Here is a 21,683-nt window from a genome sequence, read left to right as displayed (position 1 = left end):
AGACCACACAATTCAATCACTCTATTTGGATGTACTAGCACTCAGAGAGCTACAATTGGGGCTCTGATTTTGGCCTTAGAAACGTTTTCCACTCAGCCCATAAATATAGTCAGCGATTCTGCATACTCTATTTATTTATTACAAAACCTTGAAACAGTTTTAATTAAGTCCACTTTGGAGCCAGCACTGTTTACTCTTTTTCTCCGACTTCAGTAATTGCTAGATCAATGTACACATCCTATTTTTATTACACACATTCGAGCCCACAGCTCTGCCTGGCCCATTGGCTTATGGCAATGATCAAGCATACCTTCAGGTTATGACATCACTGCTAGACCAAGGCACCCAATCTCATCAATTTTTCCGCCCAAATTAGAGAAACTTACCTAAACAATTTTAACTTACCCAGAGGCTGGCTAAACAAATTATCCTACAATGTGCCCGGATTGCCAGCTCACAGGGATGTCCCCTTCTTCAACAGCTGTTAACCCTAGAGGATCAGAACCTAATCATTTGTGGCAAACAGATGTTACACACATCTCTGAATTTAGGAAACTAAGATATGTGCATGTATCCATTGATACTGAGAGGTGAAGCCAGCTGGACTTCCTGGGTCGAGTGGGTACTTGGAGAACTTTTCTGTCTTACAAGAGGATTGTAAAATGCACCAATCAGCACTCTGTAGCTAGGATTGTAAAACGCACCAATCAGTGCTCTGTAGCTAGCAAGAGGATTGTAAAATGCACCAATCAGTGCTCTGTAAAATGCACCAATCAGCACTCTTTAAAATGTACAAATCAGCACTCTGTAAAACGCACCAATCAGCACTCTGTAAAACGCACCAATCAGCAAGAGTCTAAAGGTAGCTAATCACGGGGAGGATTGAAAAAAGGGCACTCTGATGGGACAGAAACGGAACATGGGAGGGGACAAATAAGGGAATAAAGCTGGCTACCCCAGCCAGCAGTGGTAACCCACTCGGGTCCCCTTCCATGCTGTGGAAGCTTTGTTCTTTTGCTCTTCACAATAAACCTTGCTGCTGCTCACTCTTTGGGTCTGTGCCACCTTTAAGAGCTGTAACACTCACCGTGAAGGTCCGCAGCTTCATTCTTGAAGTCAGTGAGACCACCAACCCACCAGCAGGAACCAACTCCCAACACAATACCAACACTCATTTAATTAGTGCGCGTGCTTTTCCTGGCGAGTCTACTCGATATGTCACTAAACATCTTCTTTTAACTTTTGCATTTAGGGGCAACCCACAAAAATTAAGACTGATAATGGTCCAGCTTATACCAGCTCACAATTTCAACAATTTTGTCACATGTGGAATATCCAGCATTCCACAGGCATCCCATATAACCCCCAAGGACAGGGAATAGTAGAACAAGCACACTTCACCCTTAAAAATATGCTCAAAAAATGGAAAAAAGGGAATATAGGTAAGTACCCTGCAACACTACTGGCATAAGCCTTATTTAACCTTAATTTTTAAAATTTAGATGACAAATTTCAATCAGCTGTAGAAAAGCACTTTGCTAAAACCTCTCAAGGCATAAAACCTGCAGTTTTATGGAAAGATATGAACAGTAATAAATGGCGTGGTCCAAGTGAATTATTAACGTGAGGAAGAAAGTATGCTTGTGTCCACAGCTAGAGAGAGAAATAAAAGGAAAGAATGAGTAAGAAAGAGACTAGAAAAGACAGAGATCAGAGAAAGACACAAAAAGGAGGACTAAGGAGAGAAATAAAGTAGGAAGAAGGCAAAGGAAATATTAAGAAAGTTATAGATATAAGAATGTACCTTTAGTAAGGAAGGTTATAAAACATAGTCAGAAATGTAAGGCACGTTGAAGATTGTCTGTGAAAGTCATGAAAAATGTTATAAAAAGGAAGTTATGCAGGAAATGTACGATTTTTGTTTTGAAGGTCTAAACAAGTTTTAAAATGTCAATGGTAAAAAAAAAAATTCTGTGTGTAAACATATTGGCTAAAGTTAAAAAAGTATCATCCAGTTTTTCTGTAAACTAGACATTAAAATAAAGCACAACTAGTTTTTTTTAAAGCACTAACCTGCTCTTTAAAGAATGTAAAATGTCTCTTAGCACAGGCACCACCCCTAGAATTTCCAGCACCAGCCTGGAGACTATGTCCTCATCAAGGGATGAAAAGAAGAAAAACCCTACAGGACCCACAGCCTCAACAACGAGGCTTCCAAGAACAACACAGGTCCCAGACATGCTGAAGAAGCAGAAGGCTAAATCAGATAATTTATTCATTTTTAATTCTCTCACTTTGCCTACTACCTATAGCTGCTACACTCTATTAAGCTCATCTCTTAAATCTGCCTTTTTTCAGCCCTGTTATCTAAGCAGACACTCGCTTTCCAGCTTCTAACAATGTAACTGCCTGACTGGAAGGAGTTAACATACACCCAGTGGGGTTCTTAGTAATGGCACACATCAAACTAAGATGCCAAGCAATACTACATGTCACTCTTCGACTAGAAAAGAATGTTGCTAATTGTACTCATGATTGTTTTGTGTTATTTGCTAATCCTAGGATGCAAAGCCGGAATAAGAGCAGTGACCACCTTGCCTGACAAACCTGTGGCTGCACATATCTGTGCTCTCCGATCAAAAAACTTGATGTAGCAAACAAAAAAGGGGGAGATGTTGGGATTCGATCAGGCTGGTGGGAAAAATATTCGTTATGATAGCCGCAAAACCCTTTTGGAAGGCCTGAGGGTTTGCATATGACTTCGGTAATAGACCGGGCTGAAGATGGCCTGGTCTCATTACCGTTAGTTAAATAAATTAGAGTAGTCAACAACGGGATGTGGGGAAGTTATCTAGTAAAGTTGTTTACTCATGTGGTCTTAAGCCTTAAGCCTTTGATGTATGCTTTTTTACTCAGGAAGTCCACAATGTTAATTACCCTGTAATGGTGTTGTCTCAAGTTTTTGTTAACTAATCTTAATGAATTAATGCAAGCCTCCCAAGCTGATCGAGGCTGGCCACAGTGACAAACCTCTCTTGGCGTGCAGGTGGTCCGACACTCAGCAGGATTGGCAACACAGAACATCTGTGTGTCAATGCTCATGTTATTCATCTGTTGTTTGGGTCAGGGTCTGCAGGCAGACCCCCGCAGCTAATGCCCTCTTGTAAGGAGCAATATCTCAGAGTCTCACTTTGTCACCCAGGCTGGAGTGCAGTGGTGGGATCTTAGCTCACTACAACCTCTGCCTCCCGGTTCAAGTGATTCTCCTGCCTCAGGCTCCTGAGTACTTGGGATTACAGGCATCTGCCACCATACCTGGCTAATTTTTGTATTTTCAGTAGAGACAGGGTTTCACTATGTTGATCAGGCTGGTCTCGAACTCCTGACCTCAAGTGATCCACCCACCTTGGCCTTCCAAATGCTCAGATTACAGGCGTGAGCTACCACACCCTGTCAAGTTTCTCTTGATCCAGAAATTCCAAGCTTACACTTTTGGTGACTGAGGATCGCTAAGACAAAAGGCATGAATGGAATCAACTGGTCTTGAGGTTCTGCATGGAACTCTGGTATAAAGCTGTTTTGGGGTCAGAACCAACAGATCTCTAATATTCTTTGGTCTAAAACTGGCAGCAGCTGGTGATCCAGAGGTAGGTAATTTTTAAGGTGCTCAGATTATGTCTGGAATTGGTGGGTTCTTGGTCTCACTGACTTCAAGAATGAAGCCGCGGACCCTCGCGGTGAGTATTACAGCTCTTAAGGTGGCGCGTCTGGAGTTTGTTCCTTCTGATGTTCGGATGTGTTCGGAGTTTCTTCCTTCTGGTGGGTTCGTGGTCTCGCTGGCTCAGGAGTGAAGCTGCAGACCTTCCTGGTGAGTGTTACAGCTCTTAAGGCAGCGCGTCTGGAGTTGTTCGTTCCTCCCGGTGGGTTCATGGTCTCGCTGGCTTCAGGAGTGAAGCTGCAGATCTTCACGGTGAGTGTTACAGCTCATAAAAGCAGTGTGGACCCAAAGAGTGAGCAGTGGCAAGATTTATTGCAAAGAGCAAAAGAACAAAGCTTCCACAGTGTGGAAGGGGACCCGAGTGGGTTGCCAATGCTGGCTCTGGCAGCCTGCTTTTATTCTCTTATCTGGCCCCACCCACATCCTGCTGATTGGTAGAGCCAGTGGCCTGTTTTGACGGGGCGCTGATTGGTGCGTTTACAATCCCTGAGCTAGATACAGAGGTTCTCCACGTCCCCATCAGATTAGTTAGATACAGAGTATGGACACAAAGGTTCTCCAAGGCCCCACCAGAGCAGCTAGATACAGAGTGTCAATTGGTGCACTCACAAACCCTGAGCTAGACAAAGGGTGCTGATTGGTGTGTTTACAAACCTTGAGCTAGATACAGAGTGCCGATTGGTGTGTTTACAGTCCCTGAGCTAGACATAAAGACTCTCCACGTCCCCACCAGACTCAGAAACCCAGCTGGCTTCACCCAGTGGATCCCGCACTGGGGCTGCAGGTGGAGCTGCCTGCCAGTCCTGCTCCATGTGCTCGCACTCATCAGCCCTTGGACGGTCAATGGGACTGGGCGCCATGGAGCAGGGGGCGGCACTCGTTGGGGAGGCTTGGGCTGCACAGGAACCCACGGAGGCAGGGGAAGGCTCAGGCATGGTGGGCTGCAGTCCTGAGGCCTGCCCTGGGGGAAGGCAGCTAAGGCCCGGCGAGAAATTGAGTGCAGCGCCAGTGGGCTGGCACTGCTGGGGGACCCAGTACACCCTCCGCAGCCGCTGGCCCGGGTGCTAAGTCCCTCATTGCCTGTGGCCAGCAGGGCTGGCCGGCTGCTCCGAGTGCGGGGCCTGCCAAGTCCACGCCCACCCGGAATTCCAGCTGGCCAGCTGGCCCGCAAGCTCTGCACGCAACCCCAGTTCCTGCTCGCGCCTCTCCCTCCACACCTCTCTGCAAGCTGAGGGAGTGGGCTCCAGCCTTGGCCAGCCCAGAAAGGGGCTCCCACAGTGCAGCAGTGGGCTGAAGTTCTCCTCAAATGCCACCAAAGTGGGAGCCCAGGCAGAAGAGGCGCCGAGAGCGAGCGAGGGCTGTGAGGACTGCCAGCACGCTGTCACCTCTCAAGATGTGTTCGAGGAGCTGATCTTTGGCTGTTCATATCTCTAGATGGGTATGGGTGGAAGCTGGAACTGGCTGAGATTCTTCAGTACTCCTTTAAAACAATTATGATAATTCGCATGTAAGATTCACCATTTTAAAGTTTACAATTCTGTGGTTTCAGTATATTACAGGTCGTACAACCATCACTACTACACAACATTTTCATCAACCCAAAAAGAAACCCTTTACTGATTAGCAGTCATTCTCCATTTCTCCCTCCCTCAATCCCTGGAAACCACTTATTTACTTTCTGTCTCAATGGATTTGCCTATTCTGTATATTTCATACAAACGGAGTCATGCAATTTGTGGCTTTATGTCTGCTTCGTTTCACTTAGCATAATGTTTTCAAAGTTCATCTACGTTGTAGCATGTATCAATACTTCTTTCTGTTTTGAGGCTGACTATATTCTGTTGTGGCCAGGCATGGTGGCTCACGCCTATAATCCCAGCGCCTTGGGAGGCCAAAGCAGGCAGATTGCTTGAGCTCAGCAGTTCAAGACCAGCATGGGCGACATGGTGAGACCCTGTCTCTAGAAAAAAACACAAAAATTACCTGGGCATGGTGGCGCATGCCTATAGTTGCAGCTACTCGGAGGGCTGAGTTGGGAGGATCACTTGAGGCTGGGAAGTCGAGGCTGCAGTGAGCCGAGATCGTGCCACCACACTACAGCCTGGGGGACAGAGCGAGACCATATCTCAAAAAGAATTAAAAATATATATATTCAATTGTATGGATATGCCACATTTTGCTTATCAATTGGTGGACATTTGGGTTGTTTCTACTTTTTGACTGTTATGAATGATATTCCTGTGAACATTCCTGTGCAATTTTTGTTGTGGACATCTTTTCATTTCTCTTGGGTATCTATATAAGAGTACCATTGCTAGGTATCTTCGTCTGTTTGGGCTGCTGTTAACAAAATGCCTTAGACTGGGTAATAAATAAAGAACAGAAATTCATTTTCTCACAGTTCTGGAAACTGGGAAGTCCAAGGTAAATTCACCAGCAGATTCAATGTTTGACGAGGGCTGGGCATAGTGGCTCACACCTGTAATCCCAGCACTTTGGGAGGCCAAGGCGGGAGTTTGAAACCAGGCTGGCCAACATGGTGAAACCCCATCTCTACTAAAAATACAAAAATTAGCCAGGAGTGATGGTGCATGACTGTAAACTCAGCTACTCGGGAGGCTGAGGCAAGAGAATCAAGCAGAGGTTGCAGTGAGCTGAGATTGTGCCACTGCACTCCAGCCTGGGTGACAGCGTGAGACTCCAGCTCAAAAAAAAAAGTTTGATGAGGGCTTACTCTGCTTCAAACGTGACACCTCTTGCTGTGTCCTCACATGGCAGAAAAGGCAAGGGGGATCCCCCAAGCCTCTTTTATAAGGCACTGATCCCCCTCATGATGGCTCTGCCCTAATGATTTAATCACCTCCTTAAGGCTCCAATCATACTATGACATTGGCAGTCAAGTTTCAACAAATGAATTTTGAAGGAACACATTCAGACTATAGCACAGTTGATAAACTGCCAGACTGTTTTCAAAAGGAACTGCACGATACTACATTCCCACCAGCAGTGTATGAGGCTTCTAATTTCTCCATATCCTCATCAACACTGTTTCTTGTCTTTTTCGTTATAACTATCCTACTGGGTATGAAGTGGTATCTCATTGTGAGTTTGATTTGCATTTATCTGATGACTCATGCCATTGAGCATCTCTTCATGTGTTAGTGACCATTTGTATATATTCTTTTTTTTTTTTTTTTTTTTTTTTTTGAGACAGAGTTTCACTCTTTTACCCAGGCTGGAGTGAAGTGATGCGACCTCAGTTCACTGCAACCTCCGCCCTCCAGATTCAAGCAATTCTCCTGCCTCAGCCTCATGAGGAGATGGGATTACAGGTACCCACCAACATGACTGGCTGATTTTTGTGCTTTTAGTAGAGACGGGGTTTCGCCCTGTTGACCAGGCTGCTCTTGAACTCCTGACCTCAGGTGATCTGGTCCACCCGCCTCGGCCTTTCAAAGTGCTAGGATTACAGGCGTGAGCCACCGTGCCTGGCCCATTTGTATATATTCTCGGTAGAAGTGTCTATCCAAATCATTTGCCCATTTTTACATTTTACATTGGCTTGTCTTTTTTTTTTTTTTTTTGAGACAGGGTCTGATTCTGTTGCCCAGGCTGGAGTGCAGTGGTGAAATCTCTGCTCACTGCAGCCTCTACGTCCCAAAGCTTAAGAGATCCTCCCACCTCAGCCTCCTGAGGAGCTGGGACAATAGGCATGCGCCACCACGCCTGGCTAATTTTTTATTTTTTGTAGAGACGGGTGGTGGGAGGATGGGGGAGCTCTCACTGTGTTTCCTAGGCTGATCTTGAACTCCTGGGCTCAAGTGATCCTCCCACTTCATCCTCCCAAAGTGCTGGGAGTAGAGACGTGCACCATGGGGTCAACTCTTTTTTAAAAACTCAAACATTAAAAATGAGCACTGGTAGCAAAGGCTCCCTCCCCAGAATGGTGCACTCCCAGTCTTCCACGGCTCTCTGATTCTGGCAGGTTTCACTTCCTTCCCTGCCCACATTAAAGCTGACCTCACTGGCAAGGAGCTCCACTTCCATCCACATTATCTCAGTACCCATCAGTTTGCATTTATACTCTGTTGATTTTTTTTTTTTTTCCATACCTCCTGAAGCAGTCTCTGGCCACAACCAGCTGCCTGGACTATCTAAGTTTCTCCTGCCATACCAATTATTATTTTCCTTTTGTGCTCTGGTTACAAAGTGGCATAGGTTTTCCGTGGTCTGCCCTAACACTATTTTTCCTATAAGTCCTATTAATTTCAGTGCACACAATTTTGCAGGATGTGACTTTTTCATGAATGCATACAGCATATTATAGCATAAATGCCTAAATTTACATTTTAATCAGGGATTTTGGAGATATGGGATTCATGCAAAGTGGGATCTTCAGTTACAGTGGCAAGACAACGAGATAGGGAACTTTATTTATTTATTTGAGACAGTCTGGTTCTGTCGCCCAGAGTGTAGTGCAGTGGTGCTATCTTGGCTCACTGCAACCTCCGCCTCCCAGGCTCAAGCCATCCTCTCATCTCAGCATCCTGAGTAGCAGAGATTACAGACATGGGCCACCATGCCTGTCTAATTTTTGTATTTTTTTGTAGAGATGGGATTTCACCATGTTGCTCAGGCTGGTTTTGAACTCCTGAACTCAAGTGATTTGCCCCCACTTGGCCTTCCAAAATGTTGGGATTACAGGTGTGAGCCACAGTGCCTGGCTGAGAAATTTATTTATTTTTCCATCTCTAGAGATAGAAAAATTTAGATAAACAGAAGCTTTAGGTGTCCCTTAAATTTCATTTTAAAGCTCTTCCCAGGCCAGGCATGGTGGCTCATGCCTGTAATCACAGCATTTTGGGAGGCCAAGACAGGAGAATAGCTTCAGGCCAAGATTTTGAGACCAGCCTGGGGAACAAATAGAGATTCTGTCTGTACAATGTGCACGTATACTAAAATTGGAATGATACAGAGAAGATTAGCATGGGCCCTGCACAAGGATGACACACAAATTCGTGAAGCGTTCCGTTAAAAAATAAATGAATAAAAGAAAAAAAAAAGGTGTTCTCCTACTCCTCTTTAAGGAAGGGCTAGTTTAGTCTGAGCCTTAAAATTTTCTTTTTTTTCTTTTTTTAAACTTTTTTGGTATATTCATAGGAAATGATTATTATTAATAATCAAATAATTAATTTTGGTTTGTTTTGTTTTTTGTTTTTGTTTTTGTTTTTGCTTTTTTGAGGCAGATTCTTGCTCTGTTGCCCAGACTGGAGCGCAGTGGTGCGACCTCGGCTCACCACAGCCTCCACCTCCCAGGTTCAAGCGATTTTCATACCTCAGCTTCCCGAATAGCTTACAGGCACGCACCACCATACCTGGTTAATTTTTTGTATTTTTAGTAGTGACGGGGTTTTGCCATGTTGTCCAGGCTGGTCTCGAACTCCTGAGCTCAGGCAATCCGCCCACCTCAGCCTCCCAAAGTGCTAGGATTACAGGCATGAGCCACCACACCCGGCCAATAATCACAATAGTTAATAAGCCTCAGTCCACCATGTGTCCCAGTCCTCATGTTGTTGCTGGTGCCCTGTCCTCCACTGTGTGGTCACTGCAAATCCCTGAGGCCATTTAGCTCTGGTTTAGCCAGCCCCAGAGTTCCTCTCCAATCACAGTCATGTGCTTTCCACAACCTGCTTAGTAAAATGTGTCCCTTTTTATTGTCTTTTTCATTATAACTATGCTAGTGGCTATGAAGTGCTTAGTAAAATGTGTCCCTTTGGTTAGGACTTTGCAAGCTTGAGTGTTCTCAGAATCCCACGGAGGGCTTGCCCACACATAGATTCCAGGTGCCACCTGCAGAGATTCTAACATTAGGTCTGGGTAAGGCCTGAGGATTTGCATCTCTAACAAGGTCCCAGATGATGCTGATGCTGCTGGCCCAGGGACCGCATTTTGAGTGTCACTGCTTTAATGACCCTGCCATCATCAGTGCCACCCATCCTCACAGACAACAGTTCCTCTTTTAACAAACTTTTTTTGTTTTGGCCATTGTGCAGTGTTCTCAACCGGGGCCATTTTGACCCCCAGGGAACCATCGGCAATGTCAGGAGACATTTTTTGTTGTCACAACTGGGTGAGAGGTTATGTTATGGCATCTGACAAGGTAAAAGCTAAGGTTGCCGCTAAACATTCTACAATGCACAAAGCAGCTCTTTGCCACAGAGAATTATCTGGTCCAAATGGCAATAGTGCTGAGGTTGAAAAAGTCTCTATTAATACGCCATTGTTGCTTTGTTTGCCAATAGCTTTCAGTTCTGATTGTATCTATGTCAAGTCAATAGCGTATGAAATAAAGACAGAGATAAAGGAACAGTGGCGTCCCTCTCCCCTCAGTGTTTTTATACTTCAATGAAAATAAAACATCTGACTGGACATGGTGGCTTATGCCTGTAATCCCAGTGTTTGGGAGGCTGAGGTGGGAGGATTGTTTGAGGCCAGGAATTTGAGATCAGCCTGGGCAACATAGTGAGACCTTTTTTTTTGAGACAGGGTCTCACTCTGTCACCCAGGCTGGAGTGCAGTGGCACAATCACAGCTCACTGAAGCCCTGACAACCTCCCAGGCTCAATTGATCCTCCACCTCAGCCTCATGAGTAGCTGGGAATACAGGTGTGCGCCACCACGCCCGGCTAATTTTTGTATTTTTTGTGGAGACAGGGTCTCACTGTGTTGCCCAGGCTGGTCTTGAAGTCCTGGTGTCAAGCAATCAGCCTGCCTCAGCCTCCCAAAATGCTGAGATTATAGGCATGAGCCTTGGCACCTGGCTGAGACCTCATCTTTATTTAAAAAAAAATGAAAAGAGTTAAACTTTAAAACCATAAAGTACTTTGAAATATCATCCATGAACATGATCATTTGTCTTCAGATTTTTAATTGCTCTGTCTCAGGTCTCATGGCAGAATGAAGGAATTTACCAAAGCCAAGCCCTTGGACACTGGGCCCATCTGTTTCTTTGATCAGGTAATAATACTGCTCCTTCTCATCAAATTATAATTTACTTTTTAAAAATCAATTCACTTTTGACCACTGTTTCCCCGTACATTTTACTTAGAACATTTTGTTTTGTTTTAGTTGAAACCTGAATGGAAAGATGGGAAAAGATAACCTGTGAAGAAAGTTATCCTACCCAAAATGCACCTCAAGAGCTAAGTATAGGTAAAACATATGGAATTACTCTTTAATTGTTGGTGTTACTTTACATCTTTAGAGGCTCGTAAGATGCTCAAGACCAATAGTTTCCCATTCCCTCATCCACTGAAAAACTATACCAAGGAGTTGCCATTTCAGATTTGACCATGCAGTCATTCAGAGAGCTTTATTTAAGTCAGGCCAGTGGTTAATTTAAACATAATTGTTCATGTTAACCAGTCATCCTGGTTTCCCAGCTATTTTGCAACAAACCCAGCTCTGCTCGTGCCTTAGGGAGTTTGCACTAATGTTTCTTCTGCTTTCTGCACAACTTTCTCCCTATTCCCTTTAACTATTTTCTTAAATATTACTGTTGCAGTAAGACTCTATTTTAGATTTCTTTTTTTTGAGACAGAGTCTTGTTCTGTCACCCTGGCTAGAGTGCAGTGGTGTGATCTCAGCTCACTGTAGCCTCCGCCTCCTGGGTTCAAGGAATTCTCCTGCCTCAGCCTCCCGAGTAGCTGGGGCTACAGGTGCACACCACCACGCCCGGCTAATTTTTTGTATTTTTAGTAGAGATGGGGTTTCACCATGTTGGCCAGGCTGGTCTCGAACTCCTGGCCTCAAGTGATCCACCCACCTCAGCCCCCCAAAGTGCTGGAATTACAGGCGTGAGCCACTGCACCTGGCCTCTGTTTTAGATTTCCATCCTGCTCCGTTGTGGCACTCCCATCTCTCTTCCCAACTTAATTTTTCTATTGCACTTATCACTTTCTAGTATTCTAAATGATATACCTATTTATTTGTTTACCCTCTCTCCTCTTATGGGAGTATAAGTTCCACAAGGGCAGGATATATATATTTTTTAATGTACTTGATCACTTCTCTATCCCTAGTCCCCAAAAACAGTGCTTGGCATATAGAATGCACTTAATAAAGATTCTTTATTAACCACCATAGAATTGTGTCAAGCCCACAAAAATGAACGAAATAATGAGTCATTCCACATTTTTTAACCCTCTAGTTACTATTAGGTTGGTGCAAAAGTAATTGCGGTTTCAGACCATGAGTTTTAAAACATTATAACTAGGCTCACACACATCTTTATTAATCAAAATAGGAACGATTACAATGAACACATTTTTGCCAACAAGAAATAAGTTTGTTTAATCCTGTACTGTAAAAATCTGTGCTTTGGGATTTGATGAACTCTTGGAAAGCATTTTCTGCATCCTGCTGGTTGTGAAAGCATTTTCCCTGCAAAAAGTTCTCGAGATGCTTGAAGAAGTCTGTTGACTAGAGGTCAGGTGAATATGGCGGATGAGGCAAAACTTCAGAGCCCAATTCATTCAACTTTTGAAGCGTTGGTTGTGCAACATGCGGTCGGGTGCTGTTGTGAAGAATTAGGCCCTTTCAGTTGACCAGTGCCGGCTGCAGGCACTGCAGTTTTCTGTGCATCGCATCGATTTGCTGAGATTACTTCTCAGATGTAACGATTTCGCCAGGATTCAGAAAGCTGTAGTGGATCAGATCAGTAGCAGACCACCAAACAGTGACCATGACCTTTTCTTGGTGCAAATTTGGCTTTCGGAAGTGCTTTGGAGCTTCTCTGTGGTCCAACCACTGACCTGGTCATCGCCAGTTGCCATATACAATCCACTTTTCATCGCACATCTCAATCCGATCTAGAAATGGTTTGTCGTTGTTGTGTAGAATAAGAGAACGTGATACTTCACAACGATGATTTTTAAATTTTCACTCAGCTGAGGAGACACCTACTTATCAAGCTTTTTCACCTTTCCAATCTGCTTCAAAAGCTGAACAACCATAGAATCGTAGACACTTGAGTTCTTTGGCAATTTCTCGTGTACGTGCAAGAGGACCAGCTTCAATGATTTTTCTCAGTTAGTCGTTGTCAGCTTCCAATGGCTGGCCACTACACTCCTCATCCTTAAGGCTCTCTTCTGCTTTGCAAAACTCTTTGAACCCTCGCTGCACTATATATTCATTAGCGTTCCTGGGCTAAATGCATTGTTGATATTTCAAGTTGTCTCCGCTGCTTTATGACCCACTTTGAACTTGAATATGAAAATCACTGAAATTTGCTTTTTGTGTAACTTCATTTCCACAGTCTAAAATAAACATAAAATAAATGACAAGTAATAAGTCATTAGCACAAAAAACAAAAAGCAAGAAATACCCATTAAAATGATGTATAACATAACCACATTTATTTAAGAATGTATTCCAATGTCAAATGGTAATTTCCAACTGCCAACACTGCAATTACTTTTGCGCTAACTCATACAATTTCTTTTTCTTTTTTTTTGAGACAAGTCTCGCTCTGTCGCCCAGGCTGGAGTGCAGTGGCCTGATCTCAGCTCACTGCAAGCTCCGTCTCCTGTGTTCACACCATTCTCCTGCCTCAGCCTCCCGAGTGGCTGGGACTACAGGTGCCCGCCACCACTCCCGGCTAATTTTTTTGTATTTTTAGTAGAGACGGGGTTTCACTGCACTAGGCAGGATGGTCTCGAACTCCTGACCGTGTGATCCTCCTGCCTCGGCCTCCCAAAGTGTTGGGATTACCGCACCCAGCCCACTCATAGAATTTCTTTGCTTGTGAAGGTAAAATTAAAATACTCAAACCTGTCTTAGAACATATATCACAAAAATATATTAGATTAAATGTTGTCAATTGTATCAGTGAATTATCCAACAGAGGCAATTTTGCCCCACAAGGGACATTTGGCAATGCCTGCAGACATTTTTGGTAGTCACAACTGCTGGTTGCTATTGTCATCATAGGTAGAGACCAGGGATGCTGCTACACATCCTACAATGCACAGGATAGCACCCCACAATTGTGTGGTCCAAAATGTCAATAGTGCCAGGGTTGACAAACCCTGCTTTACACTAATCTGTATTTGGGTTTTTTGGAACCTGCCATACCTTTCCTCAACATCACTGCAAGGATGGGTGTGGTGGCTTGTACCTACAGTCCCAGTTCTTTGGGAAGCTGAGGCAGAAGGATGGCTTGAGACCAGCCTGAGTAACATAGCAAGACCCCATCACTATTAAAAAAAATTAAAAATGAAAACCACTGCAATTTGCTTCTGTTTTTATGTTTTTATTTTCATTTATTTTTTTGAGATGCAGTCTCCCTCTTTCGCCCAGCCTGGACTGAGGTGGCGCGATCTCAGCTCACTGCAACCTCTCTCCCCTGGGTTCAAGTGATTCTCCTGCCTCAACCTCCTGAGTAGTTGGGATTACAGGCGCCCACCACCATGCCGGGCTAATTTTTATATTTTTAGTAAAGACAGGGTTTCGCCGTGTTGGCCAGGCTGGTCTCTAATTCCTGACCTCAGGTGATCCACCCGCCTCAGCCTCTCAAAGTGCGAGGATTATAGGCATGAGCCACTGCACCCAGCCTGCTTCTGTTTTTAAAAGTCCACTATCTCCTTTCCCACTTGCTTTTTCATGGTTTTTTTGTTTTGTTTTGTTTTTGTTTTTTGAGATCAAGTCACACTCTGTCATCCAGACTGGAGTGCAATGGCACGATCTCAGCTCCCTACCACCTCCACCTCCTGGGTTCAAGCGATTCTCCTGCCTCAGCCTCCCGAGTAACTGGGATTACAGGTGCTTGCCACCACATCTTGCTAATTTTTGTATTTTTAGTAGAGACAGGGTATTGCCATGTTGACCAGGCTGGTCTTGAACTCCTGACCTCAAGTGATCTGCCTGACTCGGCCTCCCAAAGTGCTGGGATTACAGGCATGAGCAGCCATGCCCAGCCCCCAATTTCTTCTTAAAAAACAATTCGGCATAACTCGATCATTTTGTGTTTACATTGCTTGGCTTATCATTGGCCCTCAATCAATGGGGTCCGCTTATCATATGAGCAGTATGCAGGTCTGTGTATCCTAGAGCTCCAGGGGCGTGCTGGCTGCCACGTTTCTCATTTGATGCCCTCCTTAGGTCTTGAGCATTGCTTCTGCCCGCTCTGCTTGGAGACACCTATTTCTTGCACTGATTGTCCTGCCGTTGCCATTGCACCGAGAATAAAATCCACTTCTTACCTTGACCTGCAAGCCCTTCTGAGATTTCCTCTCCGTGCCTGCCTTCTGACTTCCTCACAGGCAGTTTTCCCTTCCACTCCCTGCTCCCCAACTGTTCTGGCCTCTCTGTTTTTTTTTTTTTTTTTTTTTTTTGTTGTTGTTGTTGTTGTTTTAACCAGCCAAGCTCATTGCTGCCTCAGATTCTTCTTCTTCTTCTCCTTCTCCTTGTCCTTGTCCTTCTCCTTCTCCTCCTCCTCCTTCTTCTTTTTTTTTTTTTTTTATAATAGAGATGGGGTCTGACTATGTTGCCCAAGTTGGTCTTGAACTCCTGGGCTCAAGTGATCCTCCTGCCTCGGCCTCCCGAAGTGCTGGGATTATAGGTGTGAGCCACCGTGCCCAGCCTGCTTCACGTTCTTTACATTTGCTGTGCACTGTGCTTTGGATGGTTTCCACTATTTTATGGTTGGCTCCTCCTCATCATCATCATTTGGGTCTCAGCTCAAATGTGGCCTCCTCAGAGAGGGTGTCCCTGACTCCCAGTCCAAAGAAGCCAGACAGTCATACCCCCATCACTCTGTTACAGTGGCCTGTTTTATTTTCATCATTGCAGTTATCACTATCTGTAATTTTTTATTTTCCTTCCTTTTCTTCTCCCTCTCTCTCCCTCCATGCTTTTCTTCCTGTCTTTCCCTAACTGGTCCATGTAGGCAGAGATCTGCCCTCTTCACTCTGTCTCCACAAAAGCTAGAACTGTGCCTGATGAATATTCGTGGAATGAATGAATCATTCCTCTATATGTGCTAAGCCTAGAGAAGTGAGGCTACTTTAAGACTGGGCCAGTCTTCATTCTTCTTCAAGTCCTTCATTGGTGATTATCTCTTGTTAAGATTATTAAGTCTGGTTTTGAACTGGACAGTCCATTATTTGAGCACCCTATCTGAAAAATTAGCCGGCATATAAATATTATTTTTAAAAGTGCACATTAAGTTTCTTAACCTTAAAACCCTCTGAAGGAGGTATACTTATTGACCCCATTTTACATATGATAAAAGTAAGGCAATTGGCCAGACACAGTGGCTCATGCCTGTAATTCTAGCACTTTGGTAAGCCAAAGAGGAACGATTGCTTGAGCTCAGGAGTTCAAGACCAGCCTGGGCAACATAGTGAGACCTTGTCTCTACCAAAAATAAGTATTAAAAATAAAAAAATTAGCCAGGCATGATGGTGCCCGCCTGTGGTCCCAGCTATTTGGGAGGATCACTTGAGCCCAGGAGGTCAAGGCTGCAGTGATCTGAGATCACACCACTGCACTCCAGCCTGGGTGACAGTGAGACTGTGTCTCAAAACACAAACAAACAACAACAAAAAGAAAACAAGACAGAGGCAATTAATAAATAGTATCTGTTACTATTACTATTGTAAAAAGCACAGCCTTTATCATTGTATCTGAGTAATAGTTATACATGCATATTTTCAGAATGTTACAAAGAATATACCATAAAGTGGAGATAACACAATAAATGCCACATGGCATTAGCATTAGGGTTTGGTGAAATGATATTCATGAGGGCAACTTTCAAACCTATAAAGAGATATACAGGCCAGGTGCAGTGGCTCATGCCTGTAATCCCAGCACTTTGGGAGGCCAAGGTGGGTGGATCACATGTGGCATGTGGCCAGGAGTCCGAGACCACCCTGCTCAACATGGTGAAACCTCGTCTCTACTACAAATACAAAAATTAGCCTGTAATCCTAGCTACTGGTGTGGCTGAGGCACCAGAATCACTTGAACCCAGGAGGTGGAGGTTGCAATGAGCCATGATCATGCCACTGCACACCAGCCTGCACAACAGACCTAGGCCCAGTCTCAAAAAAAAAAAAAAAAAAAAGAGACAGCAAGAATTTTTCATCTCTATAAATTTTTCATCTCTATAAAAAATTTTAAAACTTAGCCAGGTGTGGTGGCATGCACCTGTAGTCCCAACTAGTCTGGAGGCTGAGATGGAAGGATCACTTGAGCCTCGGAGTTTGAGGTTACAGTGAGCTATGATTGCACCACCGCACTCCAGCCTGGGCAGCAGAGCGAGACCCTGTCTCTAAAAAAAAATAATAAATAAGTACAAATAAATAAATATTTCTTAAATGGGCTTTCTGTCTTTTAAATGTCAACATGAATATATAAAGATTTGAGATTTTCATTTAGAATTCCTTTTTTTATTTTAGAGATGTGGTCTTGCTATGTTCCCCAGGCTGAACTCAAACTCTGGGGCTCAAGCAATCCTCCTACCTCAGCCTCCTGAATAGCTGGGATTATAGGCACATGCCACTGCACCCAGCCGTCATTTAGACTTCTTATGCTAACTCAAATACTTTTTGTTCTTTAAAAATTTTCTCTTTTATTTCACATTAAACACTTAGTTGGAAAACCAGTGTTATTTTTCAAAATATGCTAATGGAACCATCATTTAGAAGAAAAAGACAAGTAGCTCTTTAGTGGTGTGCACCATTTTATAAAAATTTTATTCAGGTGAAACTCCATCAAATGTCGTTATGTTTAACCACATTGGCTTGTGAAAGAAAACACTGAAATAGTGATGACGGGGACAGCTGCCTTACTTAGAATTCTTTGAACAACTGGTTTGGAGAACATTTCAGAGGAGAGTTCATTTAAAGTTCTCTTGTTCATGCCTCGGGCAGTGCAGTGAAATCTGTTTTGGTTCCTTGTGCAATAGACATTTGTTGAATGAAAGAATGATGACAGTCATCAGATTATGAATTTTAAGCTCCAGAAAAGAGAAAGACTGGCTGGGCGTGGTGGCACATGCCTGTAATCTCAGCACTTTGGGAGGCTGAGGCAGGCAGATCACTTGAAGTCAGGAGTTTGAGACCAGCCTGGCCAATATGGTGAAACCCCATCTCTACTAAAAATACAAAAATTAGCCGGGCAAGCTGGCACATGCCTGTAGTCCCAGCTACTCGGGAGGCTGAGGCAGGAGAATCGCTTGAGCCTGGGAGGCGGAGATTGCAGTGAGCTAAGATTGCGCCAGTGCACTCCAGCCTGGGTAACAGAGCTAGACTCATCTCAAAAAATAAAATAAATAAATAAATAAATAAATAAATAAATAAATAAGAGAAGGACTGTGTTGTCCTCTCCTTGTAATCCATGTAGTGCAGTGCCCCCACCACGATATCTTGATGACCGCTATAATTTAGATGTTTGTCCCCTCCAAACTTCATGTTAAAATTTGATCTCCTGTGTCAGAGATGGGACCTAATGGGAGGTGTTTGGGTCATGGGGGCAGATCCTTCAAGAATAGACTAATGCCCTCCCTCGGGGGTGAGTGTGTTCTCACCCAATTAGTTCCTACAAGAGCTGGCTGTTAAAAACAGCCTGACACCTCCCCACTCTCTCTCTCTCTTGCTTCCTCTCTCATCATGTGATCTCCGTGTACACAGGCTTCCCTTTGCCTTCTGCCAGGAGAGGAAGCAGCCTTAGGTTCTCACCAGATGAAAGTGCCCAATTGTAAACTTTCCAGCCATCAGAATCATGAGCAAATAAACCTTTATTCTCTATAAATTACCCAGCCTCTGGTATTCCTTTGTAGCAATACAAAATGAACTAAGATAATTACCTTCCTAGATTTTATTTATTCATTTATTTATTGAGACAGAGTCACTGTGTCACCCAGGCTGGAGTGCAGTGGGGCTATCTCAGCTCACTGCAACCTCCGCCTCCTGGGTTCAAGCAATTCTCTTGCCTCAGCCTCCTGAGTAGCTGGGATTACAGGTGCCTGCCACCATGCCTGGCTAATTTTTGTATTTTTTTGTAGAGACAGGGTTTTGCCATGTTGGCCAGGCTGGTCTCGAACTCCTGACCTCAAGCCATCTGCCCGCCTTGACCTCCCAAAGTGCTGGGATTACAGGTGTGAGCTACCGTGCCCGGCACCTTCCTTGATTTTATTGTGTCAACTATCTAGGGGCTTGGAGACACCATTGATGCTGTTCAGTAAAATATATGCTTGGGATATAAATGTTCTGTATCCAACTCATGGCTCTTGTCTTGAAGGAGAATTGTATCAAAGCAAGGCTTGAACTCACTAAATTCAGCTATCTGGTCCTAAATGATTCATTCTTTCTAATACTTTTTTTTTTCTGCCAACACTTGAAAATGTAAGACTATTCTACTACTTGTTGAGCAAATATGTGCTAGAGAAATAACAGTGAACAAGATAAAGTCTCTGCTTCGTGGAGACTTCATTGGAGTAGAGGGAAACAAATAAAAAAGTAAATATAGGACAACAAATAGTAGTATGTGCAGTGCAATAAAGCAGGATTAAGGAAATGGAACTGATGCTTTTTTATATACAGTGTTCAAATGGCCTTATTCTACAGTAATATTTGAATGAAACTTGGTGGATGTGAGGGCCTATGGGATGTGTAGGAAGGACATATCCTTGGTATGTTTGAGGACAGCAAGGGGGCCAGTGTGACTGAAGCATAATGTATTGAGAGAGGATAGTAGGATATATAATAAAAATCAGAGACAGGGGAGAGGGTCAGATTATGAAAGACCTTGGAGGCCACTGTTATACAAGTTTTTGTTTGTTTGTTTGTTTGTTTGTTTGTTTTGAGACAGAGTCTCACTCTGTTACCCAGGCTGGAGTGCAGTGGCACAATCTCGGCTCACTGCAACTTCCACCTCCTGCAATTCTCCTGCCTCAGCCTCCTGAGTAGCTGGGATTACAGGTGCATGCCACCATGCCCGGCTAATTTTTGTATTTTTAGTGGAGATGAGGTTTCACCATGATGGCAGGGCTGGTCTCGAACTCCTGACCTCAAGTGATCCACCCATCTCAGCCTCCCAAAATGCTGGGATTACAAGCATTTACACTGAGTGGGATTAGAGTCTGAGCAAAGAGGGGCATGACTTAATCTGAGTAAAGACCTGGCTCCTGTGTTGAGATTCCATTTTAAAGAGTGGAGAAATGGTCAGAATAAAGACCAGGTATGAGGTTATCTATAGTAATGATCCTTGAGGGATGATGGTAGGTCAGCCAATAGTGAAAGAAGGTAATGAGATTGCATTTCAGATATAGTTTACTGATTTGAGTAGGGGATGGATACAGGGTGCAAGAGAAAGAGAGGAGTCAAAGAAAACTCCAGAGCTTTTGGCCTGAGCAATTGGAAGAATGGAGATTCCATTTATTGAAATAAATAAGAACTAAAGGAAAACTCATTTGCGGAGGAAAACCAAGAGTTCAGTTTTGAACATGTTGGATTATTTAAATATGAGATACCTATAAGATACATTATATAGGAAGTAAGATATTTAAGTCTGGAGTGCAGATGAGATGTCAAAGCTGGAAATACACATTTGTGAGTTGTCAGATGGTTTTTAAAACCAGTGAATTGGCTGGGTGCAGTGATTCATGCCCATAATCCCAGCACTTTGGGAGGCCGAGGCTGGTGGATGGCTTGAGGCCGGGACTCCGAGACCAGTCTGACCAACATGGTGACACCCTGTCTCTACTAAAAATACAAAAATTACCCAGGTGTGGTGGTGCACATCTGTAATCCCAGCTACTCGGGAGGCTGAGGCAGGAGAATCACTTGAACCTGGGAGGTGAAGGTTGCAGTGAGCCAAGATCCCACCACTGCACTCAAGCCTGGTTGACAGAGTGAGACTCCATCTCAAAAAAAAAAAAAAAAAAAAAAAAAAACCACTGAATTGGAGAAGATCATCCAGGGAGGATAGGTAGAGAGAAGAAAACAAAAGAGGCCTGACAGGGAGAAGTTGACCCATGGGTGAAACCAGTGAAGAGCTGGAGAAGGAATAACCAGTGAGGGAAGAAAACCAAGCCAAAGTGGTGTCCTGGAAACCAAGTGAGGAAAGAATTTCGATTGTGTCAAATGCTGTATGGGGATTGTATTATGAGTTGGTGGCTGAATAGTGACCTTTGGATGATGCGTTATAAAAGACTCCAGTGACCTTAAAAGAGGTTTATCTGTGAAGTGGTAGAAAAGTAGACTGGGTTGAATAGAGAATGAAATCAACTTTCAGAGTTTTCTCGTATACCACTTCACACCCGTTAGGATGGCTATTATTTTAAAACAAAACAAAACAACAAGTATTGGTGAGGATGTGGGGAAGTTGGAATGCTTGAGCATTGCTGGTGGGAATTTAAAATGGTGCAGATGCTGTGGAAAATGATACGGCAGACCCTCAAAAAATTCAACATAGAGGCCGGGCACAGTGGCTCACGCCTGTAATCCCAGCACTTTGGGAGGCCAAGGCGGGCATCACTTGAGGTCAGGAGTTTGAGACCAGCCTGGTCAACATGGCAAAACTCTGTCTCTACTAAAAATTAAAAATACAAAAATTAGCCAGGTGTGGTGGTGGACATCCATAATCCCAGCTACTCGGGAGGCTGAGGCAAGAGAATTGCTTGAACCCGGGAAGCAAAGGTTCCAGTGAGCCAAGATCACGCCACTGCCCTCCAGCCTGGGCGACAGAGTGAGACTCCATCTCAAAAAGAAAAAAAAAAAAATTAAACATAGAATTACCCTATGATCTAGCAATTTCACTTCTAGGTATAAACTCAAAAGAAGTGAAAGCAAAGACTCAAAACAGATGTTGTACACCCATGTTCACAGCAGCTTATTCACAATAGCCAAAAGGTGGAAGCAACCCAGGGTCCATTGACAGTTGAACAGATAAACAAAAT

The 21,683-nt window shown here is 43.9% G+C and overlaps 1 protein-coding gene and 1 pseudogene across 7 annotated transcripts in view; both read left to right on the top strand.

Annotated features, from left to right (window-relative positions):
- The first annotated feature begins 3,587 nt into the window (after nucleotides 1–3,587).
- The window catches only part of LOC129009278 (uncharacterized), a 39,972-nt gene continuing 21,876 nt past the window's right edge, over nucleotides 3,588–21,683 (top strand). For 2 of the 7 annotated variants that reach the window (XR_008492743.1, XM_054441940.1), the window contains exons 1-3: nucleotides 3,588–3,647; nucleotides 10,663–10,735; nucleotides 10,847–10,930. The gene's annotated coding sequence lies outside the window, so the exon portion shown is untranslated. Of the gene's footprint in view, nucleotides 3,648–6,952; nucleotides 7,051–10,662; nucleotides 10,736–10,846; nucleotides 10,931–21,683 lie in introns of those variants that run through there. The other 5 variants (XM_054441937.1, XM_054441938.1, XM_054441939.1 and 2 more) reach the window with 4 other exon arrangements.
- On the top strand, nucleotides 8,656–8,756 carry LOC129010979 (U6 spliceosomal RNA; annotated as a pseudogene).

Source organism: Pongo pygmaeus, chromosome 10 (genome assembly GCF_028885625.2).
Source record: "Pongo pygmaeus isolate AG05252 chromosome 10, NHGRI_mPonPyg2-v2.0_pri, whole genome shotgun sequence".
NCBI lineage: Eukaryota > Metazoa > Chordata > Mammalia > Primates > Hominidae > Pongo > Pongo pygmaeus.
The sequence above is the reverse complement of the archived record's forward strand: the minus strand, read 5'-3'. Positions and strand labels throughout refer to the sequence as shown.